Raw genomic sequence first — 23,457 nt, 5'->3', positions numbered from 1 at the left:
GCCCCGCCCCCTCTCGTGTTTTCCTTTCAGTCTCCTCTTTCCCAGTTCTCCCTTTAAAAATTGGTGTAACCCAGGCCTGGGGAGGAGAGGGGAAAGCAAAATGCCAGCCATATCAGAACCGCTAAGATAGGGTAAATAAATTTTGAAAAAGCATATTTAATAGTGTAACTTAATATTTAATAAAAGCAAGCGATGTCTGAGCGTTTTTTTTTAATGTATGGGTTTATATAACACTATGTAAGTTTCACGTGTACAGTATTGTATTTCGACTTCTGCGTACCAGAAAGAGTGCTCACCACCAAAAAGCGTAGTTTCCACCCCTCACCCATACAGTTGACCCCCTTTACCCATTTCGACCCCCCACCCCTTCCCCTCTGGTAACCACCACTCTGTTCTTTGTATCTACCTGTTTGTTTTGAGATGTCTATTTTTTAATACAAACCTCTGAAGGTTAAGCTCAGCAAAATCTCCTTGGTGATGAACCATCATGCAGTGATTCTTAGCTGTACCCATGGAGTTCTATCAGTTTGTTTTTCTAGGTTTTTTTGGAGGTAGGGGGTGTATGTTTACCAAGACAGTACATTCCCTTTGTTTAAGGTTGAGAAACGCTGTTCTCAATAACCTCATCCACTCCTTCGGGGCTTCGATTATACCTCGAAGTGGACAGCTCCCAATGCTCTATCTCTAGCTCAGATCTTCCCCCTTGGAGCGTGTGATCCCGCAGGGACTGCTTACTGGATGTTTCCAACTGCGAGGCTCAAACCTAACAGGTCCACAGGTGAGCTCACGGTCTTCCCCACGCCCTGCTCCCTGTCTCTGCCCTGTGACCCGGGCCAGGCACTGGGGATGCCCCAACACCCGTGCTCGACCCATGTTAGAGTCAGCTCTAAACTATCTCATACACCCGTGCTCGACCCATGTTAGAGTCAGCTCTAAACTATCTCATACACCCATCTTCTCCTCTCCTTTACTGTAGACACTGCCTCAGCTCAGCCCTCCCTCCAGGGTTTTTTAGGAGATAACAGCCTCCCAACTGCGTTCCTTGGCTTTGAATTCTCCTCCCTCCACGCTGTTGGAAAATGACCCATCTGAAATATTGCTTGTAGAATAAATTTTAATGTTCTCAGAACAACCACGGAAAGCTCGTCACAGTAGGACTCCATCCTACCTTCCCTGTTTCTTTTCTTGACAGCCCTCCTTCCAATTCCACTTTCCAGCCACCTGATTCCCCCAACCCTCCAGACTCCTTCCCACCTGCTGACTTTTCTGCACACCGTTCCCTCTGCCTAGAATTCCACCTCCCTGCCTGGCTACCTAGTGAACTGCTATTCTTCCTACAGAGCCCAACTGAGTGACACTTTCTACGTAGAGCTTTTCCACACTCCTCCAGGTATAAATAATTGTTCCTTTCATTGTTTTCCTGCCTCACTTCCTACAGTCTCCTTTAAGCCCTTATCAGTTTGTAAATTTAGTTATTGGTTAGAGTCTATCTTCTCCTGTATGTTATGACCTCTTTGAGTATAGAAGCTGAAGCAGCATCTACACCTATGTTTCCCCAGAATCTTACACAGAGCCTGATACAGAGTAGGTACTGAATGAATGAATGATGACCCCATGGTGCCTGCTGGCTTTTCTCAGCATTACTGTGCTCTCAAGTCCTCTGTGACATAATAGGACCATCGGGACAGTAAAGGATTGCAATATCTTTACATTAGTTCCCTAATGCTGCATAGCAAATTACCCCAAACTTAGTGGCTTAAAAATCTCAGTCATCACTTGTGATCTCTCTCTGGGTAGGGCATTTGGACACTAATTCCTCCCTCATGATGTCTGAGGCCTCAAGTGGAAGATTCAAAGGCCAGGGGCCAGAACTATCTGAACCCTCATTTACTCACATGTTGACATTGACTGTCAGCTGGGGTTTAAGCTAAGTGTCAGCCAAAACACTTCCATGTGGCTTCTCCATGTGGCCTGAGCTTCCTCACAACAGGGTGTATGGATTTCAAGGACAAGTGTCCTAAGAGCGAGAAAAAACAGGTGAGACCATATTGACTTTTTTTTTTTTTGGCATTATAATTATTATTTTTTTAACATCTTTATTGGGGTATAATTGCTTTACAATGGTGTGTTCGTTTCTGCTTTATAACAAAGTGAATCAGTTATACATATACATATGTTCCCATACCTCTTCCCTCTTGCGTCTCCCTCCCTCCCACCCTCCCTATCCCACCCCTCCAGGTGGTCACAAAGCACCGAGCTGATCTCCCTGTGCTATGCGGCTGCTTCCCACGCATCTACCTTACGTTTGGTAGTGTATACATGTCCATGCCTCTCTCGTGCTTTGTCACAGCTCACCCTTCCCCCCTCCGCATATCCTCAAGTCTGTTCTCTAGTAGGTCTGTGTCTTTATTCCTGTCTTACCCCTAGGTTCTTCATGACATTTTTTTTTTCTTAAATTCCATATATATGTGTTAGCCTACGGTATTTGTCTTTCTCTTTCTGACTCACTACACTCTGTATGACAGACTCTAGGTCTATCCACCTCATTACAAATAGCTCAATTTCGTTTCTTTCTATGGCTGAGTAATATTCCATTGTATACATATTGACTTTTTTTTTTGGATGTTGGGGGTAGGAATTTATTAATTAATTTATTTTTGCTGTGTTAGGTCTTCGTTTCTGTGCGAAGGCTTTCTCTAGTTGTGGCAAGCAGGGGCCACTCTTCATTGCGGTGCGCAGGCCTCTAACTATCGCGGCCTCTCTTGTTGTGGAGCACAGGCTCCAGACGCGCAGGCTCAGTACTTGTGGCTCATAGGCCTAGTTGCTCCGCGGCATGTGGGATCCTCCCAGACCAGGGTTCGAACCCGTGTCCCCTGCATTAGCAGGCAGATTCTCAACCACTGCGCCACCAGGGAAGCCCACATATTGACTTTTATGACCTCGCCTTGGGGGTCGTGCAGCCTCACTTCTGCCACATTCTGTTGATCAAGGCAGTTACAAAGGTCCATCCAGGTCCAAGGGGAGGGAACATAAAGCCCACGTTTTGATGGAAAAGTGTTCATATCACATTGTAATAAGAACATGTGGGGTGGCATGTATATTGATACATTGATGTGGCTGTATTTGGAAATTATCTGCTATGATCTTCAAGGAACACTGCCCTCTGCTACTGTGGGGACACTAACCTCGTGAAGCATTGGGAGCACATTAGACAAATAACCCTAAATGGCTACCTAACTTGGTCATGAACATTTGTTATGAACCTCAGATGGAAGCTTTCCATCCAATTAGCAAGAGCCCCAAACTGTCAGGGACATACAACTGTGTGAAAAGGACTGAAGGAAATTATTTAGGATCTGTTTATTGAATTAACTCACCAGAGACTGACTACTCTGTACCAGGCCCTACAGAGGAGCCGGATACATCCCCTGCCTACCAGAAACAAATATACTCAAAACCACTTTTCCTTGCTACACTGAACCAACATCCTTGAACCAAGTTAGTACACTTCCATTTTCTGTTTCCTTGAGCTAGAACCTTAGTTCCATATGCAAAATGGACTCTGAGGATATGCCCAGTCATACCTGAGTACAGGGACAAAGAAAATTTAGGCTTCCAAGCTGAGTCTCTCAAGGAAGAATTAAATACCCGCCATAAAGGTAAAACAGATTAAATATTATTAGTGACTAGAACATACAGATATTATAGGACTCAGTCTCCTTGTGTGGGAAAACTACAACCCGGGAGCCAAATCCTGCCAGCAGCCTGTTTGTTTGTTTGTTTTCCTTAATTTATTTTTTATTTTATTTTTGGCTGCGTTGGGTCTTTGTTGCTGTGCGCGGGCTTTCTCTGGTTGCGGCGAGCGGGGGCTACTCTGTTGCAGTGCACAGGCTTCTCATTGCAGTGGCTTCTCTTGTTGCGGAGCATGGGCTCTAGGTACGTGGGCTTCAGTAGTTGTGGAAAGTAGGCTCAGTAGCTATGGCACGTGAGCTCTAGAGCGCAGGCTCAGTAGCTGTGACGCACGGGCTTAGTTGCTCCACAGCATGTGGGATCTTCCCAGGCCAGGGCTCGAACCCATGTCCCCTGCATTGGCAGGTGGATCCTTAACCACTGTGCCACCAGGGAAGCCCCCAGCAGCCTGTTTTTATCAATAAAGTTTTATCAGAACACAGCTCTGCTCATTGATTTAAGAACGGTCTGTGGCCACTTTCATGTGGCAGAGTTGAGTAGCTGCCACAGTGACTGTCTGGTCCCATAGACCCTCAAATATTTATTGTCTGGCCCTTTACAGACAAAGTTTGCTGCCCTTCCTCTAAATCTTTTTGCTTGCTTGCATCAATCATAGTGCTGCCTTCTATCATGCTTCACCTAGGCACCAGCCTCTATGCTAGGAATCCCTGTATGAATTACTTTCAGCTTTACCTGGAACCATCAGGGAAATATTATCCTCATCTTGCAGACGGAGCAAATCAAGATTTTAAGAGGTGAAAGGTTTGCGCAGAGCCACAACCCGTCAGTGGTGGAATTCAAACCCAGGTCAGTATAATTCCAAAGGCCACGCTCTTATCTTCACACCTGTCAGTAAAAGCATGGGGTATAGACACTTCTGCCTTCTGGCTGTCTGGGTGAGAAACAACTGGAATCCAGGAGCTGCCGGACATGATTACGAGCCTAAGGAATCTGCACTCGAGCACAACCACTTTCCCCAAGTGATTGATTGTAATGGAGACGATTCATCATCCCACGAGGCGGGGATCACGGAGGTTGTCCCTAGAAGCCAACAGAATGAACAGAGGGGGCTGGGCCACAAAAGCCCTCAGCACACACAGCTGAGACCTGGGGCTTGGAGCTATAGACACAGAACCACGGAGACTCCACCACCTTCCTCAGAGCTCCTCAATCTGGAGCGTTGCCCAGGCCATCTGGAGGATCAGGAAGAGTCCAGTCGTGCCAGGTAGCTTTTATCTGGACAGCGCTCACTGCTGTAATGAAACTCCCCTTAGCACTTGCCAAATTCCGTACATCTCTGGTTCAGCTGGGAGCTGGTACCCCTCTGTGTAAGTCTGCATTCGCCAGCTCCAGACCGTTAGCACCCTTAAGAGACAGGAGGCAGAGATGTTTGTGGGCACAGGACACTTGGGACCACAAGGAATCTACCCAGACATTCCCTGAGAACTCACCTATCACAGCCTTGTTGGTGCTGGGACCCAAGTCTGAGCTCTGCTAACAAAAAGGAGGGCATTGCCCATAGCATACTGAGGTATTTTTTGATCGTTGCTGTTTTGTTTTTAAATTCTCTCTCATTCATTACACATGTTTTTATCGAGCATCCACCATGCTCAATAAATAAATGAAAGAAAATTCCCTGCCATCAATAATAATTAATGAGTGCTTACTCCATACCAGGAATTTCTCTAAAAGCTGTGCAGGCAGAAAGACATTTAAAACTCACAGCAACACTGCAAGGTAGGTACCAGCCTTGTCTCATTTCACAAAAGAAGAAACCGAGGCACAAGAAAGTTCATTCATTCAACAAATGCATCACACACACACACACACACACACACACGTATATATATAAAGAGAGAGCAAACTTTCTATGCTAATACTCCCAATAACTAGCATGTTTACAATTGGAGCCCTAAAGTTTAAAAAAAAAAATCCTAACCATACACATTTACATACATTTCTGCTCATTGTACCATCCCCGCTAAGAAAGCCATTTTTTAGATGGTGAAATCTCAGAGACGTTTAAGGGATTTGCACAAGGTCACACAGCCAGTCGTGGCCTGCCTATCAGGGAAATGCTTTCTATAGAAGGACCAGAACAAGATCCTCAAGGTACCTTTCAGCTTTAGAACCCAAGGGATCAATTGCAAGGGGCTCTCCTCTCCCACCCTGGCCCCTTGTCCCCTCATTGGGAGTCTACCCGTCACTCCCAGGTCCCTTCTAGCAAAAATCAAGTATTTGAAGCCCCATCACAGAGTTATTTAAACTCTTTCTGCCTCAGTTCCTTGTCTGTAAAGTGGAAATAAAACCAGTTATTTCCTTAGAAGTGTGTTGTGAGGATTAAATGTTAATCTATATATAGTACTTAGAGCAGCACGGCACATCCTGAGCGCCACCGGAGAGTTGCAATTATTAAATGTTCACTACGGGGCTTCCCTGGTGGCGCAGTCGTTGAGAATCTGCCTGCTAATTCAGGGGACACGGGTTCGAGCCCTGGTCTGGGAGGATCCCACATGCCGCATTGCAGCTGGGCCCGTGAGCCACAACTACTGAGCCTGGGCGTCTGGAGCCTGTGCTCCGCAACAAGAGAGGCCGCGATAGTGAGAGGCCCGCGCACCGCGATGAAGAGTGGCCCCCGCTTGCCACAGCTAGAGAAAGCCCTCGCACAGAAACGAAGACCCAACACAGCAAAAATAAATTAGTTAATTAATAAAAGTGAAGACATTCCATTTGTTTAAAAAAAAATGTTCACTATGCTCGATGGACCTAGAGATTGTCATACAGAGTGAAGTAAGTCAGAAAAAGAAAAACAAATATCATATAATATCGCTTATATGTGGAATCTAGAAAAATGGTACAGATGAACTTACTGGAAAAGCAGAAATAGAGTCACAGATGTAGAGAACAAACCTGTGGTTACCAACGGGGAGTGGGACAAATTGGGAGATTGGGATTGACATATATACACTACTATGTATAAAATAGATAGATAACTAATGAGAACCTTCTGTTCAGCAGAGGGAACCCGACTCAATGATCTGTGGTGACCTAAGTGGGAAGGAAATCAAAAAAAGAGTGGATATGTGTATACATATAACTGATTCACTTTGCTGTACAGCAGAAACACAACACTGTAAAGCAACTATACTCCAATAAAAAAATTTTTTTAAATGTTCACTATGCACTAGGTCCTGTTCTAAGTTTTACATGAATCCATACCTACATGGTTGGGACTCTTGCCAGCCCTATTTTATCAGTGCACGAGGAGGCACAAGGAGGTTGTGGGAGGAGGTTACATAGCTTATACGCGCTGGGGCCAGGATTTGAACCCAAGCAGTCAGGCACCCAACTCTGTGTGCTTGACCTAATACAATTCTGCCTCAGGACCCCATCATGCTGACCCAGAACGGGAAGGGGACAGCTGAGTGGGAAGTCATTCCAGAAGACATAACATTGGAGCTGGTCTTTGGTGACAATTGGTATTTGTAAGGAGTTAGGGAGGTGGAATAGAGGTGTGTCACTTGACGTAGGGTTCAAAGGCATTGATTTGGGAGTTAGAATCCCCACTACACCATTTGCCAGCAGTATAACCTCCAGTGAATTGCTAAGTACCTATGCCTCAGTTTTCTCATGTGTAAAACAGGAATCACTATTCCTACCTTGAGAGGCTGTTGTACAGATGAAACGAACTCAAGCACTTAAGATGTTCTCTGGCACATAACAAGTGTGCAGGAAATGGAGGGTATTTCCTCCCAGCTTCATTCATCTCCTGCTGCCTTGTATCCCTCTTATTTTCATCCTTTCTGCCCCCGATGACCCACCCCCATTCTCTTTATGGAACATTGGTAGTTAGTGTCACTTTGTCTGGCTTACTTTGTTCAGCAAATACTCTCTTAGTTTTCCTCATCCCCTCTGGGACCTCTTTCACCATTTCCTTTCCAAGTACCTCTTCCTATGTCCATTCTGAAACACTGATTTTTCTGTGGGTACCACTGTTGGTCATCTCCTCTCTTCCCACTCTACATACCTGGGTAATCTGTGCATCCATATAATGACAGATCCCAAATCTATATGTCTGGAGCAGATCACTCTTTTGAGCTCCAGACCCACATTTCTAGCTACCACCTCTGCTGGGATGTCACAGTGCTACGTGTCTAAATTAGAACCATCCTTTTTATCCCCCAAAGTGCTCTACCTCCTGACAACCCAATCTTAGCAACTGGCACCACCACCCAACCAGTTGCCCAAGCTAGAAACTGGGAGTTGTTTTGGAATCCTCTTACCATTCCACCTCCACATCTAATTAGTCACCAAGTCTTGTTGATTTCACCTCCTTTGACACCTTCCCCTTCTCTCCAGCTCCACTGCTCCTGCCTAGTTCAGGCTCAGCCCATGTCTTCTATAGTCTTGGCAGAGCTTCCTAACAAAACTCCTTCTCATCAGCCTTTGCCCTCCTTTAATCCATCCTCTACATCACGGTTGACAAACTTTTTCTGTAAAGGACCAGATAGTAAATATCTTAGGCATTGTGGCCATAGGATCTCTATCACAACTAAGGAATTCCTCCATTGTATGCAAAAGCAGCGGCAGACAATGCATAAATGAATGGGTATGACTCTGTTCCAATAAAATTTCATTTAGAAAAACAGGAGCTGCATGGATTTGGCTCATGAGCCATAATTTGCCAGCTCTTGTCCTATATTGTGACCAAAGTGGCACATGTCATTCCTCTGTTGAAAATCTTTCATTGATCTCCAGATGTTGTCAAGATAAAGTCTAAGACCCTTAATAAAGCTATTATGTCCTCTGTGATCTGGTCTCTTCTTCCTCTTCTTCTTCTTCTCCTCCTTCTCCTTCTCCTCCTTCTCCTTCTCCTTCTCCTTCCTCTTCTTCTTCTTCTTCTTCTTCTTCTTCTTCTTCTTCTTCTTCTTCTTCTTCTTCTTCTTCTTCTTCTTCTTCTTCTTCTTCTTCTTCTTCTTCTTCTTCTTCTTCTTCTTCTTCTTCTTCTTCTTCTTCTTCTTCTTCTTCTTCTTCTTCTTCTTCTTCTTCTTCTTCTTCTTCTTCTTCTTCTTCTTCTTCTTCTTCTTCTTCTTCTTCTTCTTCTTCTTCTTCTTCTTCTTCTTCTTCTTCTTCTTCTTCTTCTTCTTCTTCTTCTTCTTCTTCTTCTTCTTCTTCTTCTTCTTCTTCTTCTTCTTCTTCTTCTTCTTCTTCTTCTTCTTCTTCTTCTTCTTCTTCTTCCTCTTCTTCTTGTTCTTCTTCTTCTCCTCCTCCTGCACCTCCTCCACCTCCTCCACCTCCTCCTCCTCCTCCTTCTTCTTCTTCTTCTCCTCCTCCTCCTCTTCCTTCTCCTTCTTTTCCTTCTTCTCCTTCTTCTTCTCCTATTTATCACATTACCCATGCTTCAACTTTTTCCAACAGCTACAGATCCTAGAGTATACTGTGAATTTTTTCCATCTCTGTGCTTTAAAGTTGCTGTTCTTTCTGACCCCAAATGTCCCTTCCCTTCATTTATTTAGCACACTGGCATTCATCCCCCCCAAATTCAAGTTAAGTCTCATCACCTGTTTGAAGTCTCCTACTCCACAACTGGACAGAAAGAGTACTTCTTGTGAAATGTATTTCACTGACAAATTGGGAGGTCTTTGATGATAGAAACTATGTCTCATTCATTTCACATTTTTGATGGCTAAAGGAACCCTCATTTTCACTGTACATAGGAGGAAACTGAGGCACAGGAAACCCATGTTACAAACTCAAGGTCACATAGCAAAGAAGGCTCTATACTGGAATGGAAACCTGGAAAACATGGATCCTGAGTCAAAAAACCTATGCTCTCTCTACTTAACTTTAAAAGTCAGAAAGAAAGATCTTTGTCCAGTGTCTACTTATTTCATAGCCTGGAAATAATATCACTAGATTTTCTCCATATCCATGAAAGCCTTTAGCAGTAGAACAGGAGAAACAGGATTCTGTATGGCTCCTTCAGAATAAACTATGTGATCTTTCTCTTTTCTCTTACTTTCAAGTCTCTGGGCAAGCTGATGAATGCAACCCATAGGTTCCAAGTGTTGCTGCTGCCTCAACACTCTAAAGAGACTTCCTGGAGTGCTCTAACTAGTTGGGTGGGTCCCCTCCTCCTGTTGGTTCACTTTTCTGATCCCTTCTGTGAGCATCCTTCACAAAGTAAGTCATTCTGCAAACAAATGAGTTTTCCCACCCTATCAGGTGTGCTCACAACACAATGGACAATGAAGTTCATGGTCTGCATGGTGATCCATTCTCATGTCTCATGCATTACTGTACAAGGAGTGCATACTGCACTTTGTGGTAAGGGTATGGAGTGATGTGAAAAGACTAAAAATGGAAACACAGAACTCAAAGTTACCATTTCTTTCTGAAGAAATAACCCAGAACTGACTTGATTGCCATTCAGCAATGGGATACATGCTTTTAAAATCCTTCACGTTCTGATGCATTTGCAAAACGGAAGGCAACATCGTACTTTCAGGCACCTTTTTCTTAAATTCAAGACTTCAAGGATGTGTGAGAACTGACCTTGACCTCTAGGCCTGTGGTTTTCTCTCTGAGGTCTGCAGAGTTCTAGGATTGCCCTGAGATCTCCAGGAGTTCTACAGTGAAGTAATCTCCACTAATTGTTGAAGGTTTACACTATGTCCTCTTCAGTTCTATGTTGGATTCCAGATAAAATTTCTGTTTTGAAAAGTCATTCTATCTTTGGTCTCAGCAGCAGAAGTGAGATGATGAAGGGAACGTCATCATGTGGAAAGCGTCAGAATAAGACGCATGTGTTGTGCCACCGCTGTGGCTCTAAGGCCTACCACCTTCAGAAGTCGACCTATGGCAAATGTGGCTACCCTGCCAAGAGAAAGAGAGAGCATAACTGGAGTGCTAAAGCTAAAAGACGAAATACCACTGGGAATGGTCGAACGAGGCACCTAAAAATTGTACACCGCACATTCAGGCACGGATTCTGTGAAGGAACCACACCTAAACCCAAGAGGGCAGCTGCTGCAGCACCCAGTCCATCTTAACGATTAGTCATGCGATACATGTTCTGGTTTAAAAATCAAACAACCAAAAAAGTCGTTCTACTGCTTATTAGAAAAACTCAATAATTAAAACTATAATATTCAAATTGACAGGTTAAATTAATGGCTCTGGAAGGTACTTAGGGACCAATTTGTAATAGATCTGCTGATCACTAGTTTCGTCAAGAAATAACTGTGGAAGCAAATAAAAATCTGGAAATATTTGCAAGATGATTGAGCAACAAACCTGCTTTTAGCTTTCTATGCCATCCGTCAGGAGCCTCAGCACTTTCCTCTTGGTCGCCTCCTTGGCTCCGGACCCCTTGGCCTCACTCATCCTGGCACTCTGCTCCACCCTCCCACTTCTCCCCTTTCTGCCTCTCGATGCTTACTCACATTTGAGAGTTGACATTTACACTTGATCTTTATACTCAGCTTAGTCTTCCCAGAGTCACAGCTTTGGCTCCCCTTAAACATGATGCAGGCTCACTTGGCTGCCTCAGGCTACCTTGGGTGACATGTATTCTGGGTCCACTTAACCCGTAAACTTTACCCTATAAATGAACACTGGAGGGGTCCCATTCAGCATAGCAGCTCATGAGGAATAGTAGCCGAAATATAAATAAATCTCAAAACACATGACACCAAACTCCTACTAAAGAGAGTTATGGAGTTAAAGTTATTAATTCAACAAAGATTAACTGTGTGCCTGTTATATGCCACAAATGAGCTGGGTCCTGGAGATTTAGAAGCTATGGCCTCTGCCCACAAGATGCTCACAGTGTAGTAGAAGAGACAGCACAGGGCATAACTGTCTGTGAGACACACTGAAATGGGACAAAACAAGCCTTACAGAGATACAGTCCAGTTTGCAGTAATTGTAGACATTCACAGTCTGGTGCCTACTCTCCTAACCTTATTTCTTCTCTCCCTCCCAGTGCTTCCTGAGCTCTAGCCACACAAAATCCCTCCCTTTCCATGACCTTTCACCAGTCTATGCATTTGCCTGGGCTCCTTTCTCTGCTGCAATTGCTTTCTCTGCCTCCTTCCTCACTGCCAAGTTCTCTCTCGCCCATCATGTAACTCATAGGTGAATGTTTCTGACAGCTAGCAAGTCCTTAATAAATCTGAACAAATAAATTAAAGGCCCAACTCAATTGTCTACCTTTCCGTGAAGCCCCCCCAGATTTTCAGAATTAATCTGTCGCCTTCTCCGTAATCCCACAGCCCTTTGTTCACATCTTCATCAAATCTTTTAATAAGCTGTACTAAAGTTATTGATTTCTGTGTCTCATGTCCCAACCAGCAATTCCTTAAGAGCAAAGATAAAGTCTTAGATGTCTTTGTATAGATCACTCACTTCCCTAACACGCTTACCCCTTCCCTGGAATTATCACTGCCTGATCGTGTATTTTCTGCTCAATAACTGATTGATAAGGCAATAAATATAAAAATGAATGAATGAGTCATGGGTATAAAATATCATGCAGGCACAAAGAAGAAAGGATTCATTCTTACTATGGATATCAGAAAAGGCTACCTAGAAAAGGTGGCATAAAAATTGAGCCTTGAGAAATTATTAGACATGTTCCTAAAAAACAAGAGAGAGGAGGACACTCCTAGGGAGGAAAGGGTGTGGGCAAAGGTAGGGAGGAATGAAAGAATGTGACAAATGTGGGTAATGATGACTACATTGATCTGGCTGATGGCCCCTCTGAGGAGTATAGATTTTATCATGGCTCAACGGAGAGCCACGACAGGGGAGTGACACAGTCAGACGTGCATTCTAGGAAGATAAGTGTGGACTAATAATAGGTGAGAGATTGGAAGCCAGGTGACCCTTCGGAGGCTGTTGCACTTATCCTTGTCTAGAGGAGGGATGGAGAAGATCTGGACTAAGACCGTGAATGTGGAGGTGGAGAGGAAGGATGGTTTAATAGATCTTTAGGAAATCACTCAACAGGAGCTCTAATTTTGCAGAAAAAAGGAAGAAGCCCAGACGCAGAGAGAAAGGAACTGATGAGAATGTGAATTAGAAGAAGCAGAATCAGGTAATCAAGTGATCTGAATGGCCAAGGCAGCAGCCTTCCCAAAGGAAATGGTACAAAACTCAGAAGTCAAGGAAATGTTGTCGTGAGCAGGGAACCCAACCAAGGAAAAATTCACTCCACATTTTACAGGAGTTACAAGACTGGTGAGGAAAGCTGGGTTCTTGGCTGAGGTCCGTACTGAGCTGATCACCAAGAGCAAAACGTGCATGACTAACAGCCCATAATAGGCCCTTCCTTACGAGCTGTAATGGGAGCCGTGCTGACAGATGTGACGGGTGTTCTCAGCAATCCTTGGGGAGTGACAACTGCAGAGCTCACATACAAAAACAGGTGAGACTCACTCTTGAGACATCCTAGCTGTTGGTGTGTAAGTAGGCTGGGTTCCTCAAGCATCCTGAACGTTTTCTTTGCCCGTTTGGAAGGGTTATCCTAATATCTCCTTAGCTGTGAGATCTTGTGAGAGCCTGGCCTCCCTGCTGGAGCTCACTTTCCTTATCTGTAAAAGAGGGGTAACAGTACAAGCTCCTTTGAAAGGTGATAGTGAGAAATTGATGAGAAGCTAGGCTTCTCAGGAAGCTAAGAAGCACAAATAAACGTTCGGGCTTCGTAATACAAGCCAAGAACTGTACCTGGAATTTATTTCTCCGTATTTCTGAGAAAAATGTGGTCTGTTTCTGTATGATCTGTGCAAACCATCCGAAGGGTGAGCAAAAAAGCGTTCTTCCTGATAGAGAATAATTTCTTCTTTTAAAGGGGAAGTGATGCTCTACTAACGGCAAATACATCAAAAAAGTTGAGTGTGGTCTTCCTGATGCCACTCAGAGACAAAGGAGAGCCACCAGCATCTGTGATGGCTCTGAATCAGCAGAAGGCAAATGGAGCTGACCATGAGGCAGGGAGAGAAGGCTTCTGGAGCACATCCCCTCTCAACAGGTCCCAAAGGAATCCACCAATGGCTAGCCACATCTCTGCAAGAGCTCGGAAACTAAGATGGGAAAGAACAACTCAGTGTCTCAAAATGTGCCACCTCTGATTAAAAATTGATACCTGTGGGGAAGAATTCCCAAAATGTAGACTAGAGAGAGCTGGAGACTTTTAAAAAAATTATTCCCCAAGTTGTTTTTTCTTTGTGACAGTATCTTACGTTTAAAGTTTTGTTTAGAAAACACTTTCACTCTCTTTGTTCTATTTAGTCCTCACACTAAGCTGTGGAGATGGATATTATCGATCGTGTTATTATTCCCATGTAAGAGCTGAAGAAACGGAGGCTCAGAGTGACACACAGTCACTAGCAGGACTGTGACACCTGACTCTCAGCTCACCCTCTCCGTGTACACGACCCAACAGCAAGCTCCCCGAGTGCAGAACCACGGCTTCTGTTTCCCTTAGTGCCTAACCTACTGCTCCAAATAGACACTCAGGAGTGCTTCCTGATTAAACGATCTTATTTGTCTGTATATGTAGTCATTCCATGCGTATGTAGCGGGCACCAAATAATGCTCCTATGGATAATGAATAACTCACATGCAAACTAAACTCTGCTTGAAACTTGGTGGGGGGCGGGGGGCATGAGGAGAAGAAAAAGCAAGAGCCCACAACCACTTTGGATTGAACCTATAGGAAGAAACAGAAAACAGTATTTGAAGAGACTGGCCTAGTAGCCAGTGAAGGAAGAATGTTTTGGGGATAACAGAGGGGGCCTTAGTCCCCTTCCTCTAAGCCAGTGTTTCCCAAACTGGTTTGTAGCAGAATCACCTGGAGACTGACTGAAAACTTCAGAGGCCCAGGGTCCTTGAAGTAGGATCAGGCCTGGGCCTTGATATTTTACCAGAGTTCTCCTGGTGATTCTGACACTGGCCAAAGTTTGAGGACCACTGTTCTAAACAGACTTTTCTTAGGGATGAAGCTCAATAGCCGTGACTCTGAATTTTCTCTGCTTCTTCCCTTGTGTGAAAAAGGGGATGAGGTTTCCGCTGGGGGTCAGTGGTTGACCTCTGCCCAGTAGGGGTAATGCCTATGTATGGATTCACAGGACTTAGTCAAGGTTGCCAGTCTCTAGTTAGGACTTGAAGAGGAGAAGCTGGCATGGGGTGAAGCTCTCTGGTACCCCATCACCAGTGGGAAGGATATTGTTCCAGCTACATGCTCATGACGCCTTCCCCAACACACACTTTTGCCCTTTAAACAAAGTTTCATTCAATGAACACTGACAAAGCCACTACCATGTCCCAAAGAACTGGGTCAGTCCCAGAGGACAAGCAGGCAAGTTCCTACTTTCAAGGGCCTCCCAGGCTGATGGGAGAGACCAGAGCCCTGTGGATGAACATGGTAAACACTGTAAGAAAGGCGAGAGCCTGTGGAGGGAAGGCTAACTCAGATGGGGCCAGGAAAAGTTCCCAGAGGAAGTGACATTTGAAAAGTACAAGTACACCAGGCGGGGAAGGGGAAGCAAGCTCTCAGGAGAGAAACCAGCTGGTGGCAAGGCCAGAGGGATGCCCCAGGCCAAGCAGGGCTAACAGACTGGGTGGCTGAGAGGCAGGGTGTGGAGGACGAGAGGAGGAGAGGGGGGCCAGATGTGAAGGGCCTGGAAGGCCAAGCAAAAGAGTGGAGGCTTCATCTCAACAATCAAGAGCCTTCCCTCTTTGTTACCTTCCCCTCCCACTGGTTCTGTCTGCCTTGTGTCTCCCCTTTAGGAGGCTAGAGAAGAGGGAAAAGCAAAGGAGGAAGGGAGGGGGTGCAAAGGGAAAAAGGAGAAAGGAGGAGAGGAAGAGAGGCATTCCAGTTCCTTTTTGTTGACCCCACGTTGAAACGCTGTGGCTTGTGTCTTATGAAGAACTAAAAATTTAATGATTTCTGGCTTCACAAGAGATGTAGTGGTGAACTCAACCCAGGAGGGCTGGGCTCAGCTCTGGGTGGCGCAGCTTAGGTAGAACCAGTAGAGCCTAGAGTAGTGGTTCCCAAACTCTTGACCTCAAGGGTCATCCCTTGCCCGCCATGGTTTTATATAGGCTTGGAGCATCTGTTGATGGAGAAAATATAAAAGGAAAAAGAAAAATCTGTTAATTCAGGAGAACTCTAAGGTAAATTTGTATTCATTCTATACAATAGCACCCACACACTTGAGAGTTCATTAATGCATAATAACCTGCAACAAAAGGCAAATAACACACATAGAGAAATATCTGTAATGTATATGATAGGCCAAGGGTTAATGCCTTAATATGTAAAGAGTTCTTACAAATTAATAAGAAAAAGACCAACAACCCAACAGGAAAAAAAAATGGATAGCAAAGGACATTTGCAGTGTGTTCACAGAAAAAGAAATACAACTACCTTAGGGGACTTCCCTGGCAGTCTGGTGGTTAAGACTTCACCTTCCAATGGAGGGGGTGTGGGTTCGATCTCTGGTCAAGGAGCTAAGATCCCACATGCCTCGCGGCCAAAAACCCAAAACATAAAACAGAAGCAGTATTGTAACAAATTCAATAAAGACCTTAAAAATGGTCCACATCAAAAAAAAAAAACTTTAAAGATAAAAAAAAGAAATACAACCTTAATCTCTCTCATAATGAAAATATCGCTATATGAAATGCCATTTTTTTTTTAACCTGGTAGAGTAGCAAAGACTAAAATGTTTGATACTTACAGAGTAGAAAGGATGTGTTGAGAAAACACCACTTTCGTTCATCACTGGGAAAATGTAAATGGGAACAAATTATTTGGAGGACAATTTGACTATATCTATCAAAATTTTAAATATACTCTTGTACAGAAATTCCACTTGTAGAAATGTACACTACATATAAAATCACACATGTTCACAAAGTACATGAAATGAGCTGGACTCGATAAAGTGCAGTGAGAATGCAACTTTATTTTTCTCACCCTGAGAATTCATTTACCTGTTCCTTTCATTCACAGAAAGTCTCTGTCATTTCAAAGCACACTCCAGTGTGTTTATCAGAACTCTAAATAAATTTCATTTCAAATCCGTTGGCTCAGACCCTTCCTAAGCTCAGGTCTGTTTCTAGTGTGGGTGCCACCTGTAGGGGAGAAAAGCAAGGTCATCTTTTGTCTTCCACCTTACTCCCTCCCCTCACCTCACTGCCTCCTCCGGATGGACCAGATAAAGAGGAAATAGGTAAGGGGGACCGGGCGCAACCAAATAAATAAGTAAATATTTTTTTTAAAAGAAACTGAGCCTAAAAGAGCCTCATTTTACCATATTGTTATATGTATATACCACATATATAATTTACAAAAATAACCTAAATTTCTGGTAAGTAAATCATGGAACAACCATATGATAATCTGCATATGTCATTATAGGAAAAATTCTACTAAGTTAAAAAAAAACAAAACAAAACAGAGTGCAGAACACTGTAGGCTCCCATTTGTATGTGAGTGGTTTTAAAGGGACATGTTGGCATATACACAGTTGTATCTGCACAGAAATTCTGGGGAGTGGGGTGGTGAGCAGACCTACTATTCATTGTATAATATTTTATGCTTTTTAAGTTTTTACAATAATGTATTAGTTTTATAATTTTAAAACCTACTCTTAAGAAAAAAAAATAAAGGCAAACGTAGTACATAGGGTTCCTTTTAGAAAGCTCTGGTATGTTTTACAAAAGCAATCCTCTTTCATTCAAACAATATAGAAACACACAAAGGAAAAAAAAGAAGAGATCTACAGAAAATAGCTAGAAGGAAAAAAAAGGAAAATATATACCCCACAAAATTTTTAAAAATCCGTCTCCTACCCTCTCTCTGCCCTGCAAGGTTAGCACTTTTAACGGTTAAGTGTACATCTTCTTCTAGGTGTTTCTTGATGACTCTACAACATATGTAGTTTTCTTTACACCAAAAATGGAATTGCACTCTACAAAATGTTCTTAAGCCTGATTTTTGTTTTCACTTTAAAGTATACCTTGGACCACCTTCCAAGACAGTGCACAGAGACCTACCCCACTCTTCCCAGCCTTTGAAACAATATACCTCTGTGTGTCCCCAACACACACATAGCTACTTGACCGTGACTTGAGACTGCTGCTCTTTTAGCAGCCGTAGTGATGGCTCTTCCACAGGTCTGTGCGCTGTAACACCATCCCCACCCTTCAGATCCCTTAGGTAGGGTTGCTGGGACCACAGTGTTGACAGACACAGCCAAAATTCCATACAACTACTCTCCTTGCCAGTCCCTCACCACTCACCACGCTCCCCCTCTTTGACAGCAGCTGTATGTGAGCCACCTTCCTTTTTCTTATATATAAATTTATTTATTACTTTTGGCTGTGTTGGATCTTTGTTGCCGCATGAGGGCTTTCTCTAGTTGCGGCGAGAAACGGCTACTCTTCATTGCCCTGCGTGGGCTTCTCATCGCAGTGGCTTGTCTTTGTTGTGGAGCACGGGCTCTAGGGACGCGGGCTTCGGTAGTTGTGGCACGCAGGCTCAGTAGTTGTGGCTCACGGACTTAGTTGCTCCATGGCATGTGGGATCTTCCTGCACCAGGGCTCGAACCCATGTCTCCTGCATTGGAAGGCGGATTCTTAACCACTGCGCCACCAGGGAAGTCCCTGAGTTGCCTTCTTGACAGAATTATAAACCACACTGAGAGACTCAAGACCTACAGACTGGGACCCCCAGACCTCATTAAAGCTTCTCCACTGGGGCCTGATAATCCCTGCTATGTGGCAGAGGAAAATGGGAGAATGAAGAGGACTATTGTATGTACATTACACAACCATAGCTTAAACTTGGAATAGAAGGCAAAGTCAGCCTCATCGTTATTAGATAAAACATAACTCACCTATGACATGTCTTTCTTGCACCCAGCAGCTTTGAGCTGGGCCTCAAACCCCTTGTAGAATCCATGTCTATTCTCTTCTGCCCTTAGATAACCCTATTAAAATTCTCCAATCTTATGGAAAAGCAAAATCAGTAACTGGGTCCATGGAGATTCTGGACACCGTGTGAGAAAATAGTGAAAGCCACTTGGTCTGGAGAAGAAAACGGCCTGGGAGTGATGACGGTTGTCACCAAAACTCTTGAAGGGCTGGCCCAAGGATGGAGGGCCAGATAAGTGCAGAACAGGAGCAAAAGTTTGGAGCAAAAGGCAGACAGGTTTTCAAGTTAGACCAGAGAGTTTTTTCTAACCATCAAAACTGTCCAGAGTTTTCAGGGAAAGCGGTAGCCAGGACTAGAGTCAGTGACTCTCTAGAAGCCAAGGGGGAGCTTCCAGAGGGCAATGTGCATGGTGCATCAGCAGTATTGCTGAACAAGTCCAACTGGCTGTCATCAATGAGCCACACAGTCTACATTTATTTTATTATTTTTGTGAAATCTGCCTATATGTCAAGATTTGTCTATGCTTTTCCATCTCAGAAACCTGATTTTTTTAATGTTTGAATCAATTTCTTTTTAAAATTTTTATTTTATATTGGAGTATAGTTGATTTACAATGCTGTGTTAGTTTCAGGTGTACAGCAAATGATTCAGTTATACATACACATATATCTATTCTTTTTCAGATTCTTTTCCCATATAGGTTATTTCAGAATATTGAGTAGAGTTCCCTGTGCTATACAGTAGGTCCTTGTTGATTATCTATCTTATATATAGTAGTGTGTATATGTTAATCCCAACCTCCTAATTTATCCCTCCCCCCACCTTTCCTCTTTGGTAACCATAAGTTTGTTTTCTGTGTCTGTGAGTCTATTTCTGTTATGTAAATAAGTTCATTTGTATCATTTTTTTGGATTCCACATATAAGTGATATCATATACTTGTCTTTCTCTGTCTGACTTACTTCACTTAGTGTGATAATCTCTAGGTCCATTGATGTTGCTGCAATCAGAAACCTGATTTGATTAGAACAGAAAGAATAGATTAGTGTCTCACAGAAGATTCATATCAACCAAACACAAAGAGATGGATGTGTAAACTGGAGTGACAGTGCATTCATTTACAAGGAGAGACAGCCATCAGGTCGACCAGAAACTCAAGTCGTCCTCATCAGACATCTTTTTCTCCCTGGCAGATGGGCTCAGTGGGGATAGTTGTGTCCATGGAGCTGTAATTCTCAAGGTCTATCACCCGAGACTCTGGCTTGGATGATACCAGGATGAGCTCTGCCCAGTCACTGTGTCATTTCCTTTAATCCTCACAAACATAGATTGTGAAACCACCGTCATAGTGTTTCACTCCATCCTCTAATACATAGTTACCTCAATCCTGTCATTGACAAGTCCCGCTGTTCGGGAAGACTCTCTTTAAAGTGACTTTATGGATTTCCACTCTGGCTTATCATATTTGAATTTCATATCTCAATTCGCATAGGACAGATCCTGTTCTGGTAAGAGAACGTCACTTGCGTCAGGAAAGTAGAGGCTTACTGTGTCCTGTAGTGAGAGGCAGTGTGGAGTCCTGGTTCAGAATACAGACTCACCAGATTGAATCCCAGTTCAAGTTCAATCTGGTGGGCAAGTTACATAATCTCCCCAGCTTCAGTTTCCTCTTCTGCAAAGTGGAGATAACGATAGTATCTGCTCATAGGGTTTGTGGTGAGGATGAAGTGAGTTAATAAACAAAGTCTGCAGCACCAGTCTCTGATATAAATCTTGCCTCCTAGTCCTCAGCATAAGACAAGTCATATTCTTGTCTCCACTTCACCAAGGAGAAAGCAGAAGCTCAGCAAGTTCAGACTGAGAGCTGGAATTGAAACCCAGGTCTCTCTGACCATGAAGCCAAGATCTATTCTGTCACCCACATCCCACTGGATCCCTCCCACAGACATGGTGGAATCACTTCTCTTCTCTTCCCTGGGTTGGGGCGGGGTGGAAGAAAGTCTATTTTCATCACCACAGCTCATCCTTGAGCAAGAAAAGTGATGGTGTCTGCTGCCTATGGTCAGGCCAGAGCTAGCGGGTGAGAATCACAATTGCGTAACACGCACAGCTGCTTCGGCAGATGTGTCCACAGCTAAACATGGCAGAAGTTTCATTTCCAGAGTCAAAAAAGAACACCTATCCCAAAACATCCTCTACAACTTTACCAGAGGTGGAGGGGGTATGACCAACGGGCAGGATTGGGCACTCCTACAGGCAGACTTCATTCTTTCCCTGCTGTAATAACTGTTAAAAGTACAACTCTGCCAGGTCCCCATCCAGCCATTGGCTCCAATCACAAGGGTCCCCAGACCCTCTGTGTTAACTGAACATCCGACCATGGCCCATAGAAGAGTCACCTATGAAAGAGAAAACAATAAGAGAAGGAGAGAGCTAGTGACCCTGAGATTGAAGAAGGTTCTGGAAGAAACTTTCATTCATTCTAAGCACTTACTACGGGGGAAGCCTGGTTAGCTGGACAGGCCTGGGTTTTAAACTGTCCACACTAGTTTTATGACTTAGATTTAGCCACTCAACCACTCCATCTTCAATGTGCTCTGCTTCAAAGTGGAAGAATATTCCTACCTTGAGGTTTTGCTGTGAGGAAGAGCAAACATATGTAAAATGCTGGAACTATTATTATGGAGATGTCAAGAGCCACCATTAACCTAGGACAACCAAAATACAGGATGGATGGAAATCTTTTTTAAGAGACCAACAAAACAAAATATTTACTTTTTTATATAAGTAAATCAATTGCAAAGGGAAGAGAGAAAAGGAACAAATATTTTTAGTACCTACTATAGGCCAGATCTTATCAGGCCCTTTACCTGCATGGAATCTCACATATTCCATGTGACAAGTTTTATTACCTTTATTTTACAAATAATGAAACAGTTCATAGGAGAGGCTTTACAAGACCATGTAGCTAGCCTGTGGCATGGTGAGACCAAGAACCAAGGGCTTTCAGACGCCATCCACACCTCTCTCTGACGCATCATTCCACTTCTGCCTCTAAAGTGAAAATGCTAAAAACTCCTTGGAAAAAAATAGTGCAGAACATTTATAGAGTACCCCAGAGCAGTGCTTCTCAAAGTGTCTTTGGGGGTAACCCATTGTGTTTTATTTTGTTTTAATTCACCACTCTAACACAGACTGTGACATTTGTAAAATATAATGAAAACAAATTACTAGAAATGTAAAAATTTAAATGACATACAAAATACAAACTCAACTTTTTTATTAGATTCCACACATACAGCATTAGTCTGTCAAATTGTTATAAATATTTCCAAGTGTTTGCTCTCAGTGTTTGCGCTTATCTCTTCATGGACCAGCCTGTGGACCAGACTTTGGGTAGCATTGCCCGAGGGTTAAAGCGATCCTCATATCATGGAGAAAGATCTCAAAAAGTCATCTAAGTTTGCCTCCTGTTTCCAGGCAAAGATTGTGTGAAATTCCCAAGGCTGGGCTCTTTCCTTCTGCCTGAGAGCATCTCTCCAGAGCCTCACACCCAGCAGATATAGATCATCCCCATCTCCTAGTAGCCTCTGCCCAGACCGAACCAGAACATTTGCTTCCAAAGTTTATTTGAAGCTTTCCGGTTCAGCCCTTATCCCTTCTCCCCTCATACCCACATCTCCCCATCTTTGGGTTCTCCTTCTCTCCTCTGTAGACACCTGGCCATCTACAAGTCCCATCTAGCCATGCAGATGCAGAAGGTAGAGCTTCTTTGAGCAGGTTGGAGAGGTAGGCAGGTGGGGAAGAAAACCCCAGAGTCATGACTTATTGGTGCCAGCCCTGTACAGGTGCCAGCTTTGCATATATTATCTCTCTTTATCTTCACAACTACCCTACAAGGCTGGTATTATGGTCCCAATTTTATAGATGAAGAGATTGAAGAACAAAGAAATATTTTCACTTTGTTATAAAGCAGAAACTAACACACCATTGTAAAGCAGTTATACTCCAATACAGTTGTTAAAAAAAAAAAAACACTGATCATAACCTGTGGCCCCACATACAGACACAGACACAAACTGTAATGTTGGAAACAATTTTCAATTAATGTGAATGATGCACAAGCCCAGTTACAACTCAACATCTGTGCCTTTCAGCAGGGTTTTCTTTTTTTTTTTTTTTCTTTTTGGTAGTTGAAAAAACATCTCTTTTTAAATTTTTTTTAACATCTTTATTGGAGTATAATTGCTTTACAATGGTGTGTTAGTTTCTGCTTTATAACAAAATGAATCAGTTATACATATACATATATCTCCATATCTCTTCAGCAGAGTTTTCTTAAATGTCCTTCATGAAGCCATTGGCGATTTCTAATAGATTCTAATTTAATCAAATAATTATGAAGACCCAAAAGAAAAAAAAAAAAAGAAATGTCAGAGTCAGAGCAAGGACTGGGACACAAATCTGGCTGAGATTCCCGACCTAAGCCCTCAACTCCTACTTTGCAATCCTACTGGGAAGAACCCAAAGGCCCGAAGTCACTTCCACGGCCAACCTCAAGTTCCCTCTCCCGCAGTGAGAAAGTCAAACCTGCAAGGCCTGTGGTGCTTATTCCTTCTTCCATGGCCAGATGTCAACAGATCTGCCAGTAGCACGTTCTCCCTGCCATCCCCGTGGGAAACGTGTAATCCTGATACTCCATATTGCATAACTAAAGCAGAGGCTCAGAGGACTCTTTGCAAGTCTCCCCCTTTGCCTGCTTACCCCAGCTTCCCCAGGCTC

At 43.5% G+C, this 23,457-nt stretch overlaps 1 pseudogene; it reads left to right on the top strand.

Moving 5' to 3' along the window:
* Positions 1 to 10,487: 10,487 nt before the first annotated feature.
* LOC112405339 (60S ribosomal protein L37 pseudogene) lies at positions 10,488 to 10,781 on the top strand (annotated as a pseudogene).
* Positions 10,782 to 23,457: the final 12,676 nt, after the last annotated feature.

The sequence above is a fragment of the Neophocaena asiaeorientalis genome, unplaced genomic scaffold, assembly GCF_003031525.2.
Source record: "Neophocaena asiaeorientalis asiaeorientalis breed wild unplaced genomic scaffold, Neophocaena_asiaeorientalis_V1.1 scaffold342, whole genome shotgun sequence".
NCBI classification, from domain to species: Eukaryota; Metazoa; Chordata; class Mammalia; order Artiodactyla; family Phocoenidae; genus Neophocaena; species Neophocaena asiaeorientalis.
This window is presented reverse-complemented; position numbering and strand designations above follow the sequence as displayed.